The sequence below is a fragment of the Aegilops tauschii genome, chromosome 5 (genome assembly GCF_002575655.3).
Source record: "Aegilops tauschii subsp. strangulata cultivar AL8/78 chromosome 5, Aet v6.0, whole genome shotgun sequence".
Classification (NCBI taxonomy): domain Eukaryota; kingdom Viridiplantae; phylum Streptophyta; class Magnoliopsida; order Poales; family Poaceae; genus Aegilops; species Aegilops tauschii.
The window spans coordinates 514984724-514993931 of record NC_053039.3 but is presented as its reverse complement, the minus strand read 5'-3'; the positions used below and the strand labels follow the sequence as shown (position 1 = coordinate 514993931).

The following is a 9208-nucleotide window of genomic DNA, read 5'->3' as shown; positions in this document are numbered from 1 at the left end:
ACTTCCAAATTGTCAAGGCTTAAAGACATTTGTTGATTGTTGGTTTTAGGATAGCTAACGAGTCTCGCCACTTGTTAAAGACATTTGTGCTGATATGTGCGGTGTGCAATGCAGCAAGAAGAGAATAGACGATGCTGCTTCTATGCATAACTGAAATCTATTTTTCAGATAACATGCGAAGAAGAAAAAGGCATGAGTCAAATGTATGTGGGATTATAAATGGTCAGGTTGTATGCAGCAAGAAGAGAATAGACGATGCTGCTTCTGTGCATAACTGAAATCTATTTTTCAGTTAACATGCGAAGAAGAAAAAGGCATGAGTCAAATGTATGTGGGATTATAAATGGTCAGGTGTATTTATACATCTGAAATCCACTCTGGTTAATTCCTGAAGACACATTGGTCAGGGGAATTCACTAAGAACAATGCCCGTGTGTTGCAACGGGATATAAATATTCTATTATGTGAGCTTGTGATTTACCTGCCTATAATATGCAATTGTGTAAATAAACGTTCATCAAATTCTGCCCGTGATTTACCTTATATTTTGATCAGAAGTTTGGTAAGTAAATTAAAATGAAATTGGTTCAGAAGGTAAGTAGATTAAGGTGATTGATTATCATACATGGAAGGTTGGACAAAGGGGCGGTGGAAAGAAAAGGTGAAACGGGAACCTTACGTTCTTTTTAGGTAGTAGAGAGTAGAGATTCTGTGAGGAAACCTTCTTGCATCTTGGTTTAAGTATTACAGGTACTGTAAATACAGAAGCAAAAAGATGTAAAAATAGAGAACTCATGGTAGAGCAAAGTTTCCGATTATTATACCATAGCATCTCAATTAATTGGAGATAGGAAACTTATGGCAATATTCCTCAATCTCTTCAATCGATCTCACTTAGTCAGGCTTGATACCGTGGATTCACCTCCATGCATGTAAAAGCAGATCACCAAAAATCCATCTGAATAATTTCACTCAGACCAGCATGATAGATATTATGGTATTCCCTAGAGCTTTTGGCCACAATCAGAACCCAACTACTTCTCAGTGGATCTATGGATGCTGCATCTCCCTCTTCACGTCCCATCGTCCCTGAGACTAGTGGTCTCTGACGATGCCTTCGATGCCTTCGATGCCTTCTTTTTAGGAGCTGAGATTCACGAGGTGCCTCACACCATACTTTCCTTTTAGCTCTCCCTAGTGCCAGCATTTGGGGAGAATCTCCCGGATCCTTCTTGTCCATAGCTTAGACCTTACCTTCGCGTGGGGAAATTAGAGCCTTAGCCCCCTACCTGACGCGCCAGATGTCGGAGTGTGTACTTAGGACACCGGGGATCAGTGAAACCCCGTATTTTTGAGTTTGGCCGGGGGCTAAAACACTTTGTCAATCCACGAGCAAAGGATCTCACACAAACACAGGGGATTTATACATGTTCGGGACGCTATCTGAGCGTAATATTACTTCCTGTTGGTATTGATATGAAGGGGGGGGGGGGTGATATAAGTGCTTCTGTGTTACAATGATGGTGGTTGGGGTGCAACCAGTGGTGGTCGGGATCTACCTAGAGTGCCCGAGCACCCATCTCTAACCTTCTCCCTTCCTACTACTTGGTGCTCTTCAAACGATGGATGCTAGTGTGCTTTTGTGCGTGTGTTCTTGCCTGTCCTACTAACCTCGGTCCTCCCTTATATGCTAGTGTGCTTTTGTGCGTGTGTATCGCAAACCTGAAAACTTGGGGGTATTCAGGATTGAAATCCATCACTACCTAGAGGTTTCTCCTGGCGCCAATGTCCCCGTACCTAGGTGATTTGGTGTGGGATACTATCAATGCATCAGATGCTTATAAGAGGATCGTACCATGTGTCCCATCAAGGACCCCTTCATGCACCTGAACTTTGACTGTGCAGCCAGGAGGATGGACGACGAAACTGCATGTTTACAGTTGTAAAAATGATTTTGAAACATTGTAAATTGCAGGGTATGTCATGTAAATGTTTCTTGTCTAGCAAATTATGAATTGAAAAAAAACTCCAGCTTCTTCATAGCCTGGTCTAAAGAAACATAAAATGCAACATCTTCAAAGATTCCTTCTGCCCTTTCCATGTATATTTTGGTGTCCGTATCATCTTCTTCCTATTCTGTTTTGAAAAGTTTATGCAATACAACATATTAGTTGAAGCTTTCAGTTATTAATGTTACTGTACTTAACGTAACCTTTGCCTTACAAATTTCATTAGGAAGGATGAACGAGGCTGTTCCATCATTTGCCCTTGCATAGTGATTCTCTTGAAGTCCATCCAGCCATTTGGTTGAGATGTTAGGCTGTGATTCCTAATTATTAATGATGGAAATCTTCCAACTACTTTTGTATTTATGTTTGGTATTTATTCTTGCAGTGTGGTACGACACCAATTGAACTTGCTGCCTCTAAAGGCCGTAGGGACATGGTTGAAATGTTATTCCCTTTAACCTCTCCTATTTCAACACTGCCGGAGTGGAGTATTGATGGAATCATTTCTCATGTGAAACACTTTGGTTTGAAACCGATGGTATGTGTTTAGTTCTATGCTCGCTTGCCCGTATGTTATTTATCATCACCCTGTAGTTCTCTTGTTTGGCAGTTCTGCCTATCATTTGGAGTAGAATTAGTTTTAATTCATGATTGTTGTAAACTCCATTGTGCAAGCAAAACATTCCATGCAAATTTTAGAACCATGACATGGTTAGGTTCTGGCCTTCCCGATGTTTTGGAGCTGGCTGCGATTGATTGTAAGGACACTGTTGATGAGTAATACAATTTTTACCCGCAAAACAAAAAAATCAATGCAAATTTTACTTTGGTGCATTACATCACTATGAGCGAACTTCTATCGTTGGGTATTGACTGTATGATGAACATTAATGTGCTAGCTAGACTTAACAAGTTGTCTTCATTGATATTCTGCCAATCCCTGCAGCTTCAGACAACAAGGTTTTAGTACGCACTTATGATACACCCTGCAACACTGCAGTACAACAATTTTTGTAGTTTTATACACTAATTAGGCGATATAGGCTGAGACTTACAAATTTGTACGTTTTATGTTTTACATTACAGGCTAGTTCTACATATTTGTTCTAACTGCAATTTTTTTTTTTGTGATCAGGATAAGCAAAAGCGTGCAAAGAAATTAACTGAACTGAAACAGAAAGCTTCAGAGGCTTTTAAGAGTGGGCAGTATTATATAGCAGCACTGCTGTATAGTAGTGTAAGTCACTAGGGCACATTTTTATTGCTTGAAGGAGCGACAGGTGTTTTCTATATTTGTAAACTGCTAATCTCAGTCCACACTATAGTTTTGTTCACACGAAAAATAGGTTTCATATTCTGGTAAAACATGTGTTGTTAGATACTCCATTCTACAGTACCCCCTCTATCCACATATATATTATACTCCCTCCGTCCCATAATATAAGATCGTTTTGCAAGCTGTTTTTAGCTTGTAAAACGATCTTATATTATGGGACGGAGGGAGTATGTTATAAAAAGTATACCTTCGAGTTTGTATTTGAAAGGAGTTTTCAATTGTACAATTTTATAGCATACATCTCATGAATTATTGATCTTCTTGATGGTCAAAGTAAATATCGGAATACATATTAGGCCCTATATATATGGATGGAGGGAGTACAAGGCATGCACAATCTAGGCCAGCCATCCTGCTCTCTTAGTAATTAGGAGGTAGTTGAGCAGTTTGTATACGGTTGAGGTAACACAATACTGTTGTACAAAAGTTCTTGGAGCACTCTGTTTTAGGTGTTTCTAAAAGATGCATATGATTGATGTATTGTAGGCAATGGCATTTGACCCTAGTCCAGATGATTTTGCAACCATCTTGGCAAATAGGAGTCTCTGCTCATTGCGCGCTATGAACGGAAGAACGGCTCTCGCTGATGCTAGCAGGTGCAGAATGCTCCGGCTTCTTTGGCCAAAAGCCTGCTATCGAGAAGGGGCAGCTTTTATGTTATTGAAGGTAAAAAGAAGATGGTAGCTTTCTTCAAGCATTCGTATCATGATCATAGAGCTGATCATCCTCTGTTTCGTACTTGTAGAATTATGAGAAAGCATGCAAGGCTTTTGCCGATGGCTTGAAGCTTGACCCTACAAACGGTGATCTTGCAAATGCTTTAAGGTAACTGGTCCATGTTTTCATAAGTTAAGTGAAAGGATAAATGATATCTTATAGACAATTGTGTGCATGAAAGATGGTCTCCATCTCTAGAGAATATTACATTGCATGGATTCAAGTCTGTTGAGTTCTTTTCTGAGTCGGAGCGATTTACTGATCGTGGAAAGAGCACCTAGTGTTGACCCGTGTGTTACTAGGGTTGATTGATATTCAGGGTAAGGAGTTGTACACAGATTTCTGACAATGCTCATGTTCAAAATATTTTGGTCGCAGGGAAGCCCAAGAGGCAGCGAAGAATGCTCGTTGCCCTGGAAAGTAACTGACGCTCCTGTCCTACAATGCACAATCTGCGGCTTTGTTTTGCTGCTAGCTAGCGTCTTTTGTCTAGTCTGAAAACTTCTAGCAAGAACATCCTGTGGTTTTTTAAGACTTTCGTGGTACCCATCGTTTGTAAACTGGATGCACTCGCTAACCGTAGTATGTTGATTCCAGTTCAAGTGTCGACAAACTTTATCGTCACAGAACGTTAAGCTTGTTATATCTTTGGTTGTTGGATCATGGAATTCAGTACTGAGGTTTCTCGTTGAACTTGGCATTGTGACTGGCAGCCACATTCTGAGGCTGGTCTGGTCCGGTGCGGATTGGGATTGGCCCTTGGTGGTTGCAATGGCATGAAGGGCGTGGTGGTCGTATGGCATTGTCGGGTCCCTGAGTAGCGAGGGAGCCTGGACTGAGAGCATCTCCAACCGCCAACAGCCCCCCCCCCCCCCCCCCCCCCCCCTTGATTTTTTAGCGCCGGCGCCCAAAAATCGGCCCAGTCGCGGCCCTAGGAGCCTGTTTTTCGCCGGTTTGGGCCGAAACTAGCGCCGGCGAACCCAGGCTGAACCGGGCGCGCTGGGGAGCGCCGGGGCAAGCGATTTTGGCGCGAACGAACTGCGGGTCTATCAAGTCAGCGACACTCGCCTCGTCGTCCTCACAGCGCCTCTGTTTCCCGCGGGGAATCAATGCCAAGGCTGTCGCCGTCAGCCTTCCATTGATTCCTCACGGGTGGCGCGGCGACGCCCCCCTCCCTCCACGCGTACACACGGCGCCCAGGCCGCTATAAAGCAACGCCTCCCCCTGCCTGTGGCCACACCCCGCCCACCGCCGCCTGAGCTCTGCCTCTCCCTCTCTCTCCCCGTGCGCAGCCGCCGCCGCCGCTCCTCCCCCCTCTCTCCCCGTGCCCATGGGCGAGCAGTTCCCCGGCGATGGGGCGGCGGACAATGGCTTCGGCCGCCGCTCGTTGCACGAGTGGGAAGCCCACTTGCTGTTCGAGGCCAACATCCCGGCGCCTCCCGACATGCGCGCGCCGGGGCGGTGGAAGCTCAGCACCGGTGGCGTCCCCATCGCCCCGCTGCCTGACGTCACCGTGCGCGCCGACGACGAGGTCGACCGCGTGCGGGCGTCGCTGACGCAGGAGCAGCGGGCCCTCCCGCAGTACGCCGCCGGCAACCACGAGGCGTGGGCGGCGTACTTCCAGCACCGGTAGGCGCAGCGGCTGGCCTCCACCAACGGGGCGCCGGTGGTGCGGGGGACGAAGAATAGCGAGGGACGCCGCCTGTTGTGGGGCGCCCCCGGCCGCACTCTCCACGCCGTCCTCCAGCACCTCGAGGGCGGTAATGACCCGCCGTTGACCTACCCTGCCGCCCCGCCACGCCAATGGATGCCGAGGAGGGCGGCGTCCTCTTCCTCTTCCTCCTCCCGCTCCTCACACTCCTCCGGGTCGCCGGCGCTGTTCAGCGTCAAGGCCGAGCCCGCGGAGACGCCGCTCGGCCGGTGCACCCGCAGCGCCGGCATCGTCATCAACGAGGGCGGGCGTGCCTCCTCCTCGGCTCCTCCCCGCTTCGTCAAGCCGAAGACAGAGCCAGGGCTCGCCGACGCCGTGAAGACGGAGCTCGGGCTCGCCTCCGTGAAGACAGAGCCAGGGCTCGCCGCTGTGAAGACGGAGCCGGAGCTCTCTGACGCGGCGGCCTTGAAGTGGGCGCGCGAAGACTGGGCGTGGACGGAGCTAGAGCTCCAGTGCCGCGCCCTAGAGCACATCGCCGCTCGGCGCCGTGGCCGCGACGAGGGAGGTGTCGTCGTTCTCGACGACGACAATGACAAGGACGCGCCGCCACCGGTCCGCCAGGGCGACCTCGGGCAAGGGTCCAGCGCGGGCGACCGCGTGAAGGAGGAGAAGGACGACGAGGACAATGGCGATGGCGGCGATGGCGGCGACTTCGCCGCACTCAGCGCGTTCTTCGGCTTGTAGTTGCGGCCTTTGTTTTAAGTATTTCACTTTTCTATGTAAAAGTCGCCTAAGAAATGTCATGTTTGCCGAATTTTAGCCGAATCTTCATCCCGTTTGCCAAATTTTAGCCGAATTCCTTTTCAAAAAAAATTAAAACGCCTTCTGGGGCCGGTGCCTGGGAACGCCAGAGCCCCCATGCCGATTTTTGCGCCGGTTCGCCCCTAGGCAGCGATTTTACGAGCCCCCTGAGGGGCCAACGGCTGGAGATGCTCTGAGAACCAAAACAACTATTTATTTCCGCTCTCGTTTTGCCTGGAGTCTACAATTACTTGGAGGCACAAATCCATAATTCAGTACAAGAGGCAACGCTTAATTCATGTGCTCCCTGTGGTATGCACTTGCAGGCCATGAGTCGGGAGCTACACTGTAGCACCCACCCTACCATCAGAGCCATTGCCCTAGAGCTAGATGCATGTGGGAAATCATGGGTGCGCGTGCGCCCCTTACTCGTCACGTCTGACACTACCGCTGGCAACATGAACCCCTTCACCCCGTCATATAACCAAATATTGATGCAATATATTATGGGCATGTTTGGTTGCCTGCATCAAATTTGAGCCATTTGTATCTGCAGCCCGACGCAACCAGCCTGAGTCAATGCACTTTTTTTCATTAATTTACGTAAAGTGGGGCTGTTGGTATTTCGACGTGGAGTTGAGGGACATTGTAATTAAACCGCTCGCGTAGCATGGGCCGATGGTGTGCAACAGGTTTCAGCTTCGCCAAACACTCCCCCCAAGAGATGGGATTTGTGGGGATAAGAGCATCTCCAGCTGTTGGCCCTCTCAGGACGCATAAAAATCGCCCCTGGGGGCGAGCCGGCGACACAATCGGCGCTGGGGGCGGTTTTGCGTCCAGTCGTTGCCCCCAGCTCGCCCCCAGGCGCCGAAATTGGCCCACTTTTCAGCCCCATTTTGGCGAATTAAAGGCCCATATGGGCGAGAATAGGCCCATATTCGGCGTGGTTCACCGTGGCTCGGCGTTCAATTATCAATGTAAATTTTTTCTTATAACATATTTCATCACAGAAAAATCAAATACTTCCAACAAAATAGTACAACAACAAATAGTTCAATACAAATTATATAGTTCAACAAATAAAAACTCATATTTCATCACACGTCGCGCCCGGCGTCCCCCTTGAGCCTCCATAGGTGCTCAATCAGATCTTTCTGCAGTTGATGATGCACCTGTGGGTCTCGGATCTCCTGACGCATACTGAGATAGGCAGTCCAGGTTGCCGGTAGCTGGTGATCAACTTCGGCTAGAGGATCCTGCCTGTAGTATGGTTCAGTGTCAAACACTGGGTCTTCTTGCTCGCTCTCGATGATCATGTTGTGCAAGATGACACAGCAAGTCATAATCTCCCACATTTGATCTTTCGACCAGGTCTGAGCGGGGTACCGGACAACAGCAAATCGAGATTGGAGCACACCAAATGCCCGCTCGACATCCTTCTTGCAAGCCTCCTGAATCTTCGCAAACCAGGCGTTCTTGCCTCCTGGCACAGGGTTTGAGATTGTCTTCACAAATGTCGACCATCTCGGATAGATGCCATCAGCTAGATAGTACCCCTTGTTGTAGTGCCGCCCATTGATTTCGAAGTTCACCGAAGGAGAATGACCTTCAACAAGCTTGGCAAAGACAGGAGAGCACTGCAGCATGTTGATGTCATTGTGAGTTCCTGGCATACCAAAGAAGGAGTGCCAAATCCAGAGGTCCTGTGTGGCCACCGCCTCAAGTACCACACTGCAACCGCCTTTGGCGCCTTTGTACATCCCCTGCCAAGCAAATGGGCAATTCTTCCATTTCCAATGCATGCAGTCGATGCTTCCAAGCATCCCAGGAAATCCTCTTGCTGCATTTTGTGCTAGGATCCGAACAGTGTCTTCCGCATTGGGTGTTCTCAAGTATTGTGCTCCAAACACTGCCACCATTGCCCGACAGAACTTGTAGAAGCACTCTATGCTGGTGGACTCGGCCATGCGCCCATAGTCGTCGAGTGAATCACCGGGAGCTCCGTATGCAAGCATCCTCATCGTTGTCGTGCACTTCTGGATCGAGGTGAATCCAAGTTTGTCGGTGCAATCCATCTTGCACTTGAAGTAGTTGTCGAACTCCCGGATGGAATTCACAATTCTGAGGAAGAGCTTTCGGCTCATTTGATAACGGCGCCGAAATGTTTTGTCGCCGTGAAGTGGAGCATCGGCGAAGTAGTCGGAGTAGAGCATGCATTAGCCTTCGAGACGATGCTGGTTTTTTGATTTCACCCGCCCCGGCGCCGAGCCACCTCGCCGCGGCTTTTCATTGCTCGCCAACAGCTGGGCGAGGGCGGCAAGTACCATCAGATGCTCTTCTTCCTGGACGTCGGCCTCGGCTTCCTCCTCCAGCAGCGCGGCGAGCGCTTCCTCGTCATCCGAGTCCATCGCTGAGGCAGGCAAATGCCGAACACCTTGCGCCCGGTTGGCGTGCACCCGCCGCTAAACTGCCCCTCCGCGGCCGGAAACGCCTAGCTGCTGTTGGAGGGGCTACCGCGGCGAACCTCTGCTATTTTTCCGGCGAGGAATGGCTATCTAGCGGTGAAGGGCGGCGAGCGGCGCCGGGATATAGCTAGTGGCGGCCGAGGGCGCGGGGGGTGGAAGGCGAGTCGGGGAAGAAAATCTTGACTTTTCACCTGAGGGTGTGGGCCAGCCGCGCTTTTCCCTTGCGCTG

The 9208-nt window shown here is 49.2% G+C and overlaps 1 pseudogene; it reads left to right on the top strand.

The window, feature by feature from the left end:
- Positions 1–1523: 1523 nt before the first annotated feature.
- On the top strand, positions 1524–4711 carry LOC141022452 (uncharacterized; annotated as a pseudogene).
- The last annotated feature ends 4497 nt before the right edge of the window (positions 4712–9208 follow it).